The 15,669-nt window shown below is 39.1% G+C and overlaps 1 protein-coding gene across 2 annotated transcripts in view; it reads right to left on the bottom strand.

The window, feature by feature from the left end:
- LOC133841379 (uncharacterized) overlaps positions 1-14,833 on the bottom strand; it is a 48,849-nt gene extending 34,016 nt beyond the window's left edge. For both annotated transcript variants that reach the window (XM_062273806.1, XM_062273805.1), the window contains exon 1: positions 14,154-14,833. The gene's annotated coding sequence lies outside the window, so the exon portion shown is untranslated. The remainder of the gene's footprint in view (positions 1-14,153) is intronic.
- Between the last annotated feature and the right edge of the window lie 836 nt (positions 14,834-15,669).

The raw sequence follows: 15,669 nt of genomic DNA, 5'->3' as shown, positions 1-15,669 counted from the left end.
TAAACAACAAGAATGTGCTTGGCGTCGAAGGGATATGACGACTAGGGGAGAGACCTGACTGGACTGGAGAATTTTGTCAACCTTTCAACATGACAATACAAATTGACCTCAATTTTCTGTTTTTTTGATAACAAATACTCAGGATTTCTGGTGGAGTCTCGCCTGAAAATGGGGGCAAGTGTAACCGAATATGAATGCACAGAGTAAACACACTGAGTTTCGAAGGGGGCGTGGCTGTCGCTGTCATTCACACACAGAACACTACACAGTTGGTGGTGGTCGGAGTCTTTTAGCGTGGCCAGGTGAAATATTGCTTAATATGAAGTAAATACAAAGATTTAAGTAGCAATCAGGTTCCCAACGAGCTGCTCCTGCTGCTCCCCCTTGGACAAACTTTCCCCTCGACATGCTCTAGTTTATTTCTTCTATTCTGCTTGAAGCAATCTCGTAAGATTTTTTGCAGTTGCGAAACTCAGCAGTATTACCTCTAACTCAAATACAAATACGCAAACACACTCCCACACATTACCATTGACACTTTAACAGGCGCAGAGAATAAACATAAGGGCGTCTGTGAGCGCAGGAGTGTTTCAAGCAAAACGCGGGCTCAACTAACTTGAATTCTAATTAAATATTATATATATATACGTATATAATATCGAGTCGAAGGCCCCAGCAGACAGTACTCTCTTTTCTCTAAAATTAAATGTTTATTAAATTCATTACTAGATTTATTAATTAATTAAATACTATATTTAATATAATAAATAAGATAACTAAATATATAATATGAACTTCAATTTTAATATTTTTTTTATTCATTATTTCTATCTTAAACAACATTTAATCTTTTTTAGCTAAGAATAACAACTCTTTCATGTATTCTCATTTTGTTTATTTTCTTTTTGTGTATTCTTCGTGAATACTGGATTAGATTCATATTGTGTAAATACCCCCACAATTTAATAGACTATACAAATTTAATATTTCTTTTATACTCGTATTAAAGAACTTCTTCTTCTGAGTGGTCACATGATGTAGCTCAGAATAACACTGTTTTGCTATTTTATGAAATAGTCACAGATAATTGAATATATATTTGCATGAATAAGAAAACATATTCTAGTTGGGCCTCTTTCACACCTCAATCCGCCCCTGCACAACTTTAGCTCATTCTTAGTCTAAGCTGAGTTACAATTCTTGTATCAGAAAGAGTCAGTGCAGAACGAAGAAGAGAAAAGCAACTGCCGAGTGGCAACTGGCAACTGGAGCTGGCAACTAGCTACAATGCATGAGTTGCCATTCATAATATTAGCGCGTCGAGGCGATGACGACGCTGGCTGCCAAACGAGGACGAACGAGACAGAGTGAAGCACAAACAAAGGCTCGAGCCATGTGCAAGGACGTTGTTGTGGGCTCGACACGAGTCGACTCGACTCGGCTTGGCTTGGCTTGGCTCGAATTGGTAAATAGAGGCAGGAAAGAGTGCCACAAACTACACGTGTACGCAAAGCAATCAACAAGCAGGATACGAGTCGAATGAGTAACATAAATAATAAAAACGAGAGTCGCTACCATCGCCATCTCCTTCTCCATCTCCATCACCGTCACCTTCCACCTATCACCTACATTCTACGACATGCCACCTGGCAGCCCCTCAATCCACACACAAGACTCGCATGAATGATGTCTGAATGGTAAATGTGAGAGTTGGCAGAGAGACGCATGGATAACAGGCAGGGAGGACACGCCAACTGCCAGGACGTTTGCTTATTTATGCTGTGCCTATTGGCGCCACTTGAGACCCAAGACCTCCGAGTTGCCAGCAGAAATTGGGCGAAGACGACGCCTCCAACCTCCCCATTTGAATCCTAGCGCAAATAGAAAATATTTATGTATTATGCAAAGCGAAATGCGTAGTATACTTGTACATAGATGGCGAATAGAGATGGAGATGAAGACATTGCCAAATAATGGAAACCTGTTGGCTGAAAATCTAATTTTCATGCACGAACCGGAGAGCTCCCTAAGATTCCCAGTACACGAGACTAGTACGTGTAAATATACTCAAATTTACCGGGCTCGAGATACGGGTCGGAGTGAGAGTGGAAGTCGATGTTTTGGTGCTGCCCACGCATCAGGCCAAAACCAGCGACATAACTCAGTGACAGGGAGGTGGAAAAGAAGGAGAAGGAGGGGAAGGGGGAGGAGGAGCAAACGGAGCGTCGAAGCAGCACATGGGTATTTAATTTGGGTTTATGCCTCCGTTGCCTCTGCCAGGATTATGTGAGACTGGTAAGTGCAGATGTTAAATGTACGAGAACAATTGCTGCCTTTACTCCGGCCCACGGATAGATGGCCAATTGTTTATGAGTCCTTCCCTCTGGCATGTGAAGCAAATGTACAGCAGTGTAGACCAAGATTTGCCATGGCCAAAGTGATAGGAATTGAAAATCCCCAAGGACCAGTCGACCTTTGAAATACTTATTCCGTAGTATGGAAGAAATTTATATTTAACTTGCTTTAAGTCTGCCTTTAAGTTTTGCCCAAACAATCTCCAATTCGGGATTCAAAGCACTCACACGCATTCTCACCAAGCCAATTTGCATAAGTGATTCGGCTGCTGCTGTTGCTGCTGTTCCCTCAGAGTTGAGTGATGTTTGTTGACTTGGCGGGTTCCAGCTCGCTTCACATGATCTCTATGTGTGGGCCACAGCTTGAGGTAAACGGCGTCAAAAGAGGATAACGTGATGCCAAACAAATTTATGAACAGAACCTGCACATGCAAAAGCAAATTACAAGACTTCAGGTATTCCATTCACTGCAGGACAACTACTCCAATATAGGAGGATGGACCACGTCACTCTGACAACGGGTATTTGTTATTTGACTTGCTTGGATGTGGATGTGGGTGTGGACGTGGGAAGAGATAGCTTGATGGGTGGGTGGTGGTGGACGTGAATCCAACACTCCTGTTGCAGTAAGTGAAATTAATTAAAAAGGACGCATAGCGTTAGTCAAGGATTGTTAGCAGTCTGTGGCAGACAGCAGGACACCATGGCACAGCGCAGACTTGCAAGCACACAATGAATGAGCAAAAAGATGTCAACACTTTGTTCAAGATGATGACGTTGTCCTCGTCCTCATCCTCGTCCTTGTTGCTGCTGTTGCTGTTGGTGTTGGTGTTAGTGTTGTTGCTGCTGTTCTTGTGCTGTCCATTGTTGGCTGTCATTGTTTCATATTGCTCTTCTCATCGTCAGCGGCGACGACATCGTCCTTCTGCCGCTGTTTATGAAGTGCCAGGATATCTGCACGTCGCCTAAGAACGGGGCGCATTGTTAATAATAGAATCTTACTTCTATTTTTGCTCGTTTCGCGTTACAAACTCGGAGCAACAACAGCAACGGCAGCAACGACAACAACAATAAGCACTTATTCTTTATTTTGTTTCCACTTGAGTCTGCAGGGAATTTCCTTTGAAAGAGGTTACTTTGCTCTTTCAGTTTCATCTACAGCTACAGCTACATCTACAGCTTCTGTTTCAGTTTCAGTTTCAGCGTCTTTTCATTTCATTTCACGTAACTTCTGTTTTGCCACTTGAAGTATTTTCTTTCCAGCCTTTTATACTATATGAATATTCCTTGTTTCTTCATTCTTCATTCTTGATTCTTATTTTTATTTTATTTTTTCGTTGTCTTGAGTAATGGGTTCAAGTGTTTAGCGGCTCGTTTTGGTCGGGTGGGAGACGACTTTGGCATTTAAATAATTGAATTTAATATTTAATGCCACGCTTTTGTATGACGTAAGCATTTGTCAAGTTCTTATTTCTTTCCGTATTCTTTCCCCTTTTTTGTTTTTAAATAAATACTCATATATATTTTAGTCTGAAATAAAGTTCAAATTCCATGGGACGTTGTCATGCTCTCTCCCCTTTCTTTACACCACATCAAATCAAGTTTAAATTCTGTGGTTGAGATAATTAATTAAATTTGTGCGTTGTTCCAGGATCTGTGCTCTGGTGTCTTCTGCTTCCTGGCTAAGCAAACATTTTGCGTAATGAATTTCTGACAAAAGTGAAAAAATGTTCGAAACTTTTCTTGCAACTTTGAAGCCACTTAAATAAGATACACACATACCTCGAATGAAAGCCACACACAGACAAATCAAAGAGAGAAGAATTTCAAATATGAGTTTTAAATCGCTTTAAACGATGTCCTGGCAATGACAATAGATCCTCTCGCTCTGTTTTGTGCTGTGGTCAACCGCAAAAATTTGTTGCACACAAAATGCACAAAAACTTTAAAAGTGCATAAACAAAAATTTGCGTTTCACATGTTGCGTTTGTGTATATTGCAAAATGAAAAGCAAATAAATTCAAATTGCATGAAATTTTCCGGTGCGAAAATATTTGTGATGGAAAATGCAAAGGAAAAACAAAACAATTCGCAGCAGCATTTCAACTGTTGTCCCAATGAAAACATTTACCTACAAATTTATATGTATTATTATTTCAGTAGATATTTTTTTTAATTAATAGTAAAAAGCCAACGCGGCATTTCCGTGTGGGTTCCAAGTCCCTTGGGGGCTATCTTTTTATGACATATTGACAGAGAACTATTTACGATTCGATTGATTGACTCAGTGATACTGTGCAAGGAATACTTCTCTATACAGAAGTCTATAAATATATTCGAATTAAGTAAGTATGCTATTTTTTTTATAGCTCTTTGCATCTGTATCTACCCTCAAGCCCTTGTTGTGCAGGGTATATTGAATAACAATGGCTGAAAAGCATAAAAAATGCATTTATATATATAAATAGGTATTACGGATATTGTTTATACAAATGGTATCGAACCCATGCCAACTGTGCTCCAAAATTGTGTAGCACGTTTCACTTGTATCTCTTCCCCCTCTTCCGCTGCTCCCCCGTCTCGCTGTCCGTTTGTCATTTTGTTTACAAAACGGAAAAACGTGATTTTTGTTGTAGCGAGTGAAGAAAAAAAAGAGCAACCGCTGCTGCTGCCACTGCTGGGAAACTCATGGGGATATTCAGTGGAAAATGCCGAGTAACGAGGCAAAGGTGCGTCAAGCAAGCCACACACAAACCCATCCCAAATGTAAACTGTGTGGATCCTTTGCGTATTTCAAATGGATTACAAAATGCTGGGAAAATTATTTTCAAATGTGCCGCCAGAGAGTTGCTTGCAGCAGCTAACAAAAGGCAGTGGAGAGGAAAGACGGAAGCGGGGCTCAGACGGTGGTTAAAACATGTTTTATTGGCCCGCTCTCGTGTTCTCCAAAAAATATATATGCACCATATATTCTAGGTTGCGGATGAATAGAAGGAATGTAACCTGCTTTAAACGAGAAGCGACAACTGAAGCTGGGAGGTGGCCAAAGGACTTTTGTTTGGCTGTGTTAAAATTCGCGGTTTTCATGGCCTACGCACGTGCCACAACCAAGTTACGATGATTGGGTGGGTGAGACTGTGTGTGTGTGAGTGTGTGGTTGTGTATTAATTGACGGTTTATGTAGGAATACAATTACCAACATGTATTTTGGGAACAGGAGCTGCCACTACGAGTGGCAAGTGGGCGTCTTGCCAGACGACTGTCAACTTAATTGGCTGTCGTGTGAAATTAATTGGATTCTTTTAGAACTTTATCTTTTTTTGTTTTAATTACCGCGTGTGAGCAAACATTGACGACAGTTTAGAATCACGGCCATAGGAGCATTTTTCTTTGCTTTTGTTTTTGTTTTCGTTTTGTTTGTCCTGCACACAAAAAATATCATTGACAATCATTGGGCTTTGTCCAAGCGAACATTTAGTTAAGCTATCGATTTTATTTAAGTAAATGGACATGGGCAGCAACACGTGAACCGTATCTAGGGACCATTAACTGAAATTCCCCTTGCACCGGCCCCACGGTAATGTACTTTGAATTATGATGCGTATGCCATGTAACAACCACCACCACAAGAACAACAACGACAACGATAATAACAACAACAAAAATATAACACAACGCAGCGTAACAACAACCACCGTAATACCTGTAAATAACACACACACACACAGACATAAACAACCACAGACCACTTTGGGCGCAGCGCAGTCATCGTCGGCACTTTGGACATTACGGAAAAGTTCCCTAACTTAACTTACCGTCCACACACACACACACACACGCGCACAACCCTAAAGCTGACGCCAGCCAAGCCCCCGGACTCTCACTAATGGAGATTAACTTTAATCGGCGACAACAAGTAGAAATGCCTCGTAACTCGTAGACAGACAACTGATATAACTTTGTATTAGGATACCCTGTAGTGAGATTCTAACAAGATTGCAGCAACTATTGAGGAGGGCCTTTGCACCCAGACCTCGCTTAACGACCACAACTGGGAACGAACACATTGGCACTTAAGCGAGAAAATGTCAATTGCAGAATTTGTCTGTCTTCTATGCTTCTGCATGTTTTTTTTTCATATTTTGCAGATGACTGTTAAGTGAGAAAATGTGCTGCTAAGTGAATTCTTATATTAAATGACGAATGGTGATATTTCATTTAAATGGAAAATAAATTTATATATTAATTTAAAATAATAATAAACTAATATATTATCCATTGTTTTTAAATGCCTCTATTATTTTATTTTTACGTGTAACTGTTAAATAAGAAAATATGCCGCTAAATTAATTCAAAATTCTCCCTAAATTGTTTATTTCTGCACATCACTATTTAAATAGTTGCCACTATTTAAATTATCAAGCTAAATGCACAATGAGATACTTGTTTAAAAACCAATATATACAATTTTTTTTGGTGGACGTTAAGCAAGAAAATATGTTGTTAAGTGAATTCTGTTGCAAAGTGGCCATTAAATTAATTGCTTTTTCTTTTACACTAAAGAACTAATTTTATTGGTGTTTGGCAAAGTAAGCTGCGGTAATAAGTACATCATATCCAATGAAGCAATAGCAATGGGTATTTGCTCATGTGCTCAGCTTATATTGCGTTTTTGTGTCTCCGACTACAAGGCTTACTTTGACATATGCACAGAAAAACACGTAACAACACGCAAGCCAAAGAGGCTGCCGGGTAGCTTAGGCAGGAGCTCGAGATGAAGGAGAAGGATTGTGTGAAGCGGCAGCGGGAGGGGAAGCAGTCGGAGTGGGAGCCACAGGCGGTGGGTCACGCACATCGCGCAAATTTTTCATCGTTAACAGCCATAAAGAAGGCAGAACTCGACGTAGATGCCAACTTGGTTAGCCAAGAAGAGGGCAGTGAAGTAGACTGCTGAAAGAGTGGCAATAGAAGGATAAGCCAGGGGAGACAGAGAGGAGGGAGCAACAGACCACAGCTAATGCAAAAACAAACACAGCGACCAAACAAATTTGCACAATGCACATAGAAGGCGAAGAGGCTAAGCGATATAGAAAGGATTGTGGCGATTGTCGAGGGGAGAAGCCTGAAGAGAAGTGCTGTAAGATGACCCATCAAACAAGGCCAGGGGCAGTTGCAGGGACAGCGGATGCTAATAACAAAACAAGCGACACTAACAACAGCAACAAAGAGTTGCAACACCACATGTTTGCTGTTCTTATTTCCATTATTACTCGCACCCCCTCCCCACTGCTAAAACCACTCCTCGCTTCCCTTTGTCGGCAGCTGCTTTGGGGCTTTTGGCTTTGGGGCGGTTGTCGTTTTTACACTTTACCATCGAAAGTACGGAGCGCCAATTATTAAAGGCGGAGCACTGGCAGCAATGGCAAAATAAATTTACAATTAATTTGTTGCCACAGTGGAGCAAACAATGTTGAGTAATTAACTTTGTTGCACATCTGACACTTACAATTTATATAAACAGTTGCAATTACTGAATTGGTATTACTATAAAGTACATTATTTAATAAACGAAATAATTGTAGTGACACAATTGAAACAAACTATAATAATCCACATTAAGAACAATCAAAATATATTTTAATTTCACATTAAAAAGAATAAAATAAAATGTTCATATGTACAACTGAAAACGTTTTAAATAAATATCATTAACTAAAGAATATTAATAAAAAAAAATATTAATTTTTTAAAAGCTTTGAAAATTATGTAGTTTGTACTAAATTTTAAATAAATAAATATAAAATTAAAAATTTGTACTATGTTATAAAGATGTTTCACTCAGTAGTCGGTTATTTTTATGCACTACACAACACTTAAACATAGTTTTCGTTGCGCATGACTCAAGACTTGAATTAAGTAATCATTACAAAATATATAAAAATAAGGAAAAATTAAGTGAACCGATAATAAAGTGTCACTTGAATGCGATCAATGCATAATTTGTAAAAATTTAAATAACGAGAAGTAAATGAAAACATAAGTTTGTAATCTTTAATATTTCATTCATTCAGTCCATCACATTATTCTCCTGCAATGAATATATTATGCATGATAATAAACCCACTGTGCATGAGATGTTGCGTCATAGCATTCAACAGTGGCTTGTCTTGTTCCACATTCTATAATATTGGTTGTGCACACCCACACTCACACTCTCACACATACACACATGTGGCGCCATCGTCATCTGCATGCCACCTACTAAGAATCCCTCATCGCCATGCTCCTGTTTCTTTTTACCCCATTGCTCGACCATTTGCAATCCCTTTGGGTGGCGCCTAACCAGGGAAAGGGAAAGGGGGAAGGGGAAAGGGGACTAGGCGTGAATTATGACCTATTGAAACCTCAAACAAGTCTCACCACAACAAACAGAGCTGCACATAGTAGACGTCCATTACAACACCTACGCGCCTCAAACTCATGCCACCTCGCCACATGGTTGTGCAACATACGAGCAGATTACACTCCTTTCCTTCTTTCTTTCGGTCGGTCGGACGGTCGAACGGTTCTCGGTTTCTTTTTTCGTATGCGTTTTATTTTTATTTATTTTTGTACTCTTCTATGGGTCTCGGGACGCCGTTCTTTCAGCAATTTTTACTTTATGACTTTATTTTGTCCTCGTTTTATGCATTTTTTATGCTCCATGTCGCGGTTTTCTCACTTTGTTGGCCGACAAATCCACTGCTCCCAATCCCGATCCCGATCCCAGTTCCAATCCCAATCCCTTTGCCTTTGGGTTTGCAACGAAAGCGAAGTAAATGTATTACCACCCGCCTTGTGTCTGCTGTTGCGCTTAGTTTTAATACTGTTCTTCTTGCTGCTGTCGACAGGAGTTTTATTATTTATGCATTATTTAGTCGAAACGACAATTATAGGTTGTTAGGAAGTTTTATGAGCCCAGGATAATGTGAGACATGTGTGAGACATCAGTTGAGCCAAGGCTCCCCAAGGATGAACGCCCACATTAACAGGGGCGCGGCCCTGTAACCCCTTTTTGCCAGCTGACAACTTGCACCCTCGAGTTTCTGATATCTATATTTATGCATTACCAGTGGAGTCGCCTCAATTAAGTGACAATTCATAAAGGGAATGAGTACATTTCATATTTACAGCCAGGGATCACGTCAGAGACCCGAACTAATGAACTACGTATTTTAATATTCGGTTTTAATTGTATATTTCATTTCACGTAATATACATATAAATATGTTATATACCTGACCTGACTTTAGCTTTTTGTGTGGATGTGACGATGGCCAAGAGCACACAATACGACTGCATCAGTCAGATATAAATCTAAGTAATTACGAAATATATGTGATGGCCTAATAAAGTGGTTAAGGTTGGCGGAGTTAGCACAAGTGCTTATCTTAAATCATGCCTGCTGGATTTAATCTAAGCAATTTGAAATGAAATTAACTTTATGACTCCTGCTATAAAACTATTTTCGTTTGCACATTGAAATGAAACTCTGACTTCAAGTGTGATTATTATCACAAAGCAAACGTTAGAAAGCGGAAAAAAAACAACAGCAGGTTATATGCAACAAAATAATTATGAAATAAACATAAAGTTGGTTAAATTTAATGCAATTTGCCTTACGAAAATGAAATTAATTTCCCAGACCCCAAGAACAGCGGCAGAGGAGAGGAAAATTTATTGGAAAAAGGAGCAAAAAGAGAATATGAAATGAAAACGAAATGGGGGAAACATGCGCCACACTGTGCATTAAAAGGAGAACTGAATTATGTACAATAATAAAAAGTTATGACTGTAAAATTTTTAATTGCACATTTGGGAGTTTTTCTTTTTTTCTTTTGTTTTTTGCTTTCTCTCGCTGTCTCTCTCTCTCTCTCTCGTTCTTTTGTTTATTTAATTTTAAATTCGTGTGCACGCTGTGAATGCCATTTTTCTTTTCTGTTTTAGTCTTGTTTTGCTTTGTTTTTGTTTTTGCTTTTGTATTTTTTTATTAGCCACATTTTCTGGGCGACAGTGAAACAACTTCATCGACATTTTCCATTCAAAATTTGTCGCAACACAATGACAAAGTTTATTTTGGTTTTTGCGGTGCTCGAAAGTGAAGCAAAAGTTAAACACTCGAGCAACAACAATAACAACAACAACAACGACGACGACGATGTCCAACAGCTGTTTTTAACAACATTCCTGTTGTTGTCGTTGTTGTTGTTGTTTATGCGTTGTTGCTTTTGTTTTGACTGGGCAAACATCGTCAGGCGCTTTCTTTGTTTATGCGAAAAATGAGCGATTAATGGCCGTTAGGCAAATGCTTTCCACTGGCTTTTCCTCAATTTGTTTATGTGTGTGCGTGAGCGTGTGTGCGTGTGCGTTTACTCTTGTTTTTGCTTCTGCTCGAATAAGGATATGGAATTTATTAGCAGATATTTTGAGGGCTTTTTCCTGCCATTGAAGCGTCTTAAGTAAAACGATGAATTCGGGTTAAATTCACCACACCAGATGCCATAAATCATGTTAATTATTATCTAAAATCAACTAGGCAAGCATTCTTGAGGCAATTGTTATTGAATTTAATTATGCCGGACAAACAGAATAATAATTTCAATGATTTGTAGCTTCATTTTTGCCTTCTTTTGCATATAAAATTAAATTATGGCTAATCAGATTAAATAAAATTATTCTTTCACTGGTTTATATTGCAAACGATAAAATTTCCTAACGTCAAGAACATCTTAAAAATTGATTTCTTAAAATAAAACCACTTTATAATTATTAAAACTAAAAACTTGAATCTAATAAATGTCATAAGACCTTAAATACTAGATTTATGTTACAAAATTCGCTAATCTATCAAAATCTCTATATTTTTTTATATCTTAGTTAATTGCCCTGTCATGACCCATTTTTTTTAATGAAGTTTGAGAGAGAGTTTATGCTTAGTAAATTTATAAGTATTTCCTAAGTAGAGTCTCTCATCAAATTATATAATACAATATTATAGTTTTCTAAAAAGTATAACATTTTTTCTTTTTAAGAATAAGATCTTGGTTTAATATCAAAAGTGTTTTGAAATGAAAATTCTTAATCGTAAGACTAAAATATTGATTTTAAAACATTCTTTTCTTCAGTATTGTATCTGTTTTCCTTATACAAATCAGTTGGAATAAAAAAAACTCATTTCAAGCGAAGAACATTTCAACTGCAATACTATATATTTTGTACAGAAGTTTTTTAAGTTGAATTTAATGTATATGATGTGTCTGTTCATTTGAACTTTTGCCTAATTTGCTTCTCTTGTCTCTCCAGAATTTGTTTTTGTATTTTAATCTCAACAAATAAATTTGCAAATTAATTAAAGCAACATACAAAAAAGCGGCGACAAAAAGGACAAGCAACAGCTCGCTGAGCTCTGGGGTCAGCAGTCAGAAATCTGTGTGCATAAAAAAGCGCTGCCAACAAAAAAAAAGCACACACAAAACGAAAACAAAATTAAGGCACTAAAACAACAGCAACAACAACAACAACAACAACACAACGAGTACAAGTCAAATGTCACTGAGTAGTTGAAAAGGCAATTTTCACAAACGTCTGTCGCGGGCACAACACGAAAAAGGAGCCGCTAGCCAAGCGCAGGAACAGAACAGGACCAATGCAGACCAGAGCCAGTAAATGAAGGGACACCGCAACAATAGCAACAACAACAACAACAATGCCACCACCAACAACAACAACAACAGCAACGAGTAACAACCACAGCAAGGACAACGACAAAGCGTCAGAGCGCCAAACGCCGGCGGCAAATGTAAAAAAGTCAAAAACTCTAAGGGAATGAGAGCGGAGGATTGCGAATGAAGATTGGAGACGGGGCTGGCTGGAGGCAAGGAGGCATGGAGGCATTGTGGCATGGAAAAGCGCGCCACGGAAAAGCGCGTAGAACGCACAGAAATAATAATAATAAAAGTAGGCAGTGGGTGGCAGCTGCGGGGCAGGTGGCAGTCAGCAGTTGGATGGTTGGTGGCAGACCCCGCCTCGGCTCGCCTCGTCTCGTTTCGACGGTTTCAGTGAGCACAGTAAATTATAAATTAACGCTGCAGGCGACGCGAGGTCAACGTGGACTTCGCAACGACCCAACATGCCCCATGCCTCATGCCCCAAGCCCGACGCCTTCTCCATTCTCCATTGCCACAAATCCCTCTACTATGTTCTCTAACCCAACGTTGTGGTTCTTTTTTTTGGCTTTTGTGTGTTTGGTTCTTAGCACACACACACACACACACACACACACACGAATGTATATGTATATATGTGTGTGTGTATTATGTCCTTTTCACGTGCGAACGAAAAACGCGGCACGCGTCAAACTGACCGCAACACAAAAAGCGAACAACGAGTGAGAGTCAAAAGCCGGTGGACTGAGCCAAGTGGCTCGTTCAACAATTGGTGGCAAAGAGCCAAAGCGTGGCACAAACTGAATGGGGCAGGGAGGGAGACGACTCTGGAATTAATTTGAGACGTAGCGAGCTGGAGTGGAAAACTCAAATTGAAAATAAGATGCGAGCTAAGCAGACCCTTAACATCGCCCACTATGAAAATAAACTTGTTTATCTACGATTTATTAACAAGTTTAATGTTGATGAGATCCTTAGTAACTTATCGAAGAAGAATGGGGTTTACTTAGTTGGTAATAGAGATTTTACAAAAATGATTGAGACAACTGTGAAGCGATTGCCAAAGTTTCTAAGTATCTCATTATTATTAAAATAAGCAACTTTGTACTACAAAAATTTGAAGGAATCCTTTTGATATCTCTACTTTCGAATCATAAAACTTTTTCAAATTATAGCCTGATTTATACTTTAAAATATAAGTAAGTATAAATTAAAGCTCAATTTCGACTATATGATGGTTTGTTAGACCTCCAAAATATTCAAATATCTAACAACGATTTCTACAATAATTTTATATAATAATAGAATTATCCATTTAAATCTTTATTCAAAAATCACTAAACATCATAAAGTTACAAATTGCACATCGTAAGATGCTTTGGTCGCAAGTTTTAAAATAACTTTCAAACTTTTATCAACTGCTAAAGTTTGTTAAGAGTTTTAATTAATGCCCCATAAAATTTGCTGAGAAAAATTACTCTTCCAGAAATTAGACAATTTAGCTGCAAGAATTCAATAGAAAATACAAAGAAGAAGAAGAAATCAAGAAGAGTTCATTGTACCTTCTGAACTACTCAATTTGAACCGCATTTGTGAAACGCATATTTACGCACAGTTTCCCCAACTACAATGCAAGAAATCAACATTATTCGATGCAAAGTTGCACTTGTCGGGGCAGTTCAGGGCATGGGGCATGTGGAATGGTTGCAAGCTGACTTGAAATACGCATGATGAATATGCGGGAAACATGCACTCTGCGACGGGGCGGATCCGGCACGAAATACAGGACAGTCCCCACCCACCCAAAACACTCACGCACACTCACATACACTCAGACACACTCGTTCACACTCACTCCCCGTTTTTGGGGGTCGCTTTCGACACGCGTGCACAATTAAAAATTTCATTGACTCGAAACATGGACACGGACGGACATCCGACTGCGGGTTGTGCAGAGTGCAAAGCGTGGAGCGTTGAGCGAGGAGGCGGAGGCGGAGGCGGAGGCGGAGGGGAGGCATAAATTAATGCTTAATTAGTATTGTCCAACTTGATGGGCATTCATAATTTTAATTTATTTTCAACATATGCAAATTACTTTGTTATTTAATCCTTGTCGTAATCCGCTGGCCAAGGAACCGTATCCCTTATCCCTGTATCCTGTATCCTTCCTCTCCTCACTATGTTGAGTCCCACTCACCAACCGAGTGAGCTAATTAAATATTTGGATATTTGGATTTGTACACTTTCGCACTGGTCACACTGGCACATACACACAACAACAACACACAGATGCAATCACAACTCTTTTGTGTGCGTGTGAAGAGCTGCAGCATCCATAATCTGCTTTCAATTTAACGGCACGAAAAGCACACTTGCCGCCGCAGCTTTATTGTGCTTCCGCTGTTTGCATAGTTCGCATCAAATTTTTCTCTTTAAATTCCTTTAATTTTTGGTACACTTTTTTCCCAATGTTATTTTCAAGGGACTGTGGATACCCGTCAAAATCAGAATTCGAGAAGACTCGACCCGAAAAAAAAGCGATCGAACAACAAGGAGCCGACCAACAGACGCTTGATGTGTTTTTTGGAAGGAGAAGCACGCGTTATTCCCGACTGGTCAACTGGTTGCCGCTATGGATCTTTTAATAGCTTTCTGGGCAAACGACGATAATACGACTACAACGACGACGACGAACGTACTACGAGCGAACGAACGCGAATCGGTTTTTGTGTGAAATTGAACGTCAGCCGCTACGACTACCACAACGTTTGAAACTCTCGGCAACACTGAGTTCGAACATTACAAAACGAACGCAAACGAATGTTAACTAACAGCCCTATGTTGAGAGCATTGTGGATTGTGGGTTGTTCGCATGCGCTGTTCACCGTTCACATTGTGAGAGTCGCCGTCGCTGTTACAAATGCATTCTGTCAAAGGCCGAGCACGCAAGTTAGTGGTGCTGAAGAACTGCTGAAGAACTAAACCTTAGCTTGACTATCCTAAGAGCTAGTAGAATATATGCTAACTTTTTATATATACACTATTATTATTCTTCAATAAAACTGAAGGCAACCGATTAAATTAATGTGGATCGTTAGCAGGTTATTCATTAATATTGTCATCACCATCACCATCAGCATAATCATTAACCACTACTCATAGTCCTTTGCTAGCATTTCTGCATAATCGACTGCTATTAATCTGCAATGTAACTAACAACATACATGTGCTTTATTTGCATAAACGTTGATTAATTTGTCTATTTACATGGAAGTACTTTATGAAACTCACCATTTCACACATACATATACACATGTGCGACTACGTATATTAGTATTGGAGTCAAAGTTTACAAATGACATACTTTCATCATGCGTTCCACTCGCTGCACAGCTTTACATTCTGTTGATACTTTCGCTCAGTCGCTGTTAACTCTTCGCTCTCACTGTTTACGTTTTCTCACTGTCTGTGGATGATAATCGAGCATCTGTTAACGATAACATTTATCTTGTTGCTTAAGGGGATATTTCGGATATTCAAGACTCAAGTGCAAATGGCGAATAGCAGGTCGAAAACAAAAGATACCATGTATTTCTGACAAAGAAAAATAT

Source organism: Drosophila sulfurigaster, chromosome 3 (assembly GCF_023558435.1).
Source record: "Drosophila sulfurigaster albostrigata strain 15112-1811.04 chromosome 3, ASM2355843v2, whole genome shotgun sequence".
Classification (NCBI taxonomy): domain Eukaryota; kingdom Metazoa; phylum Arthropoda; class Insecta; order Diptera; family Drosophilidae; genus Drosophila; species Drosophila sulfurigaster.
This window is presented reverse-complemented; position numbering and strand designations above follow the sequence as displayed.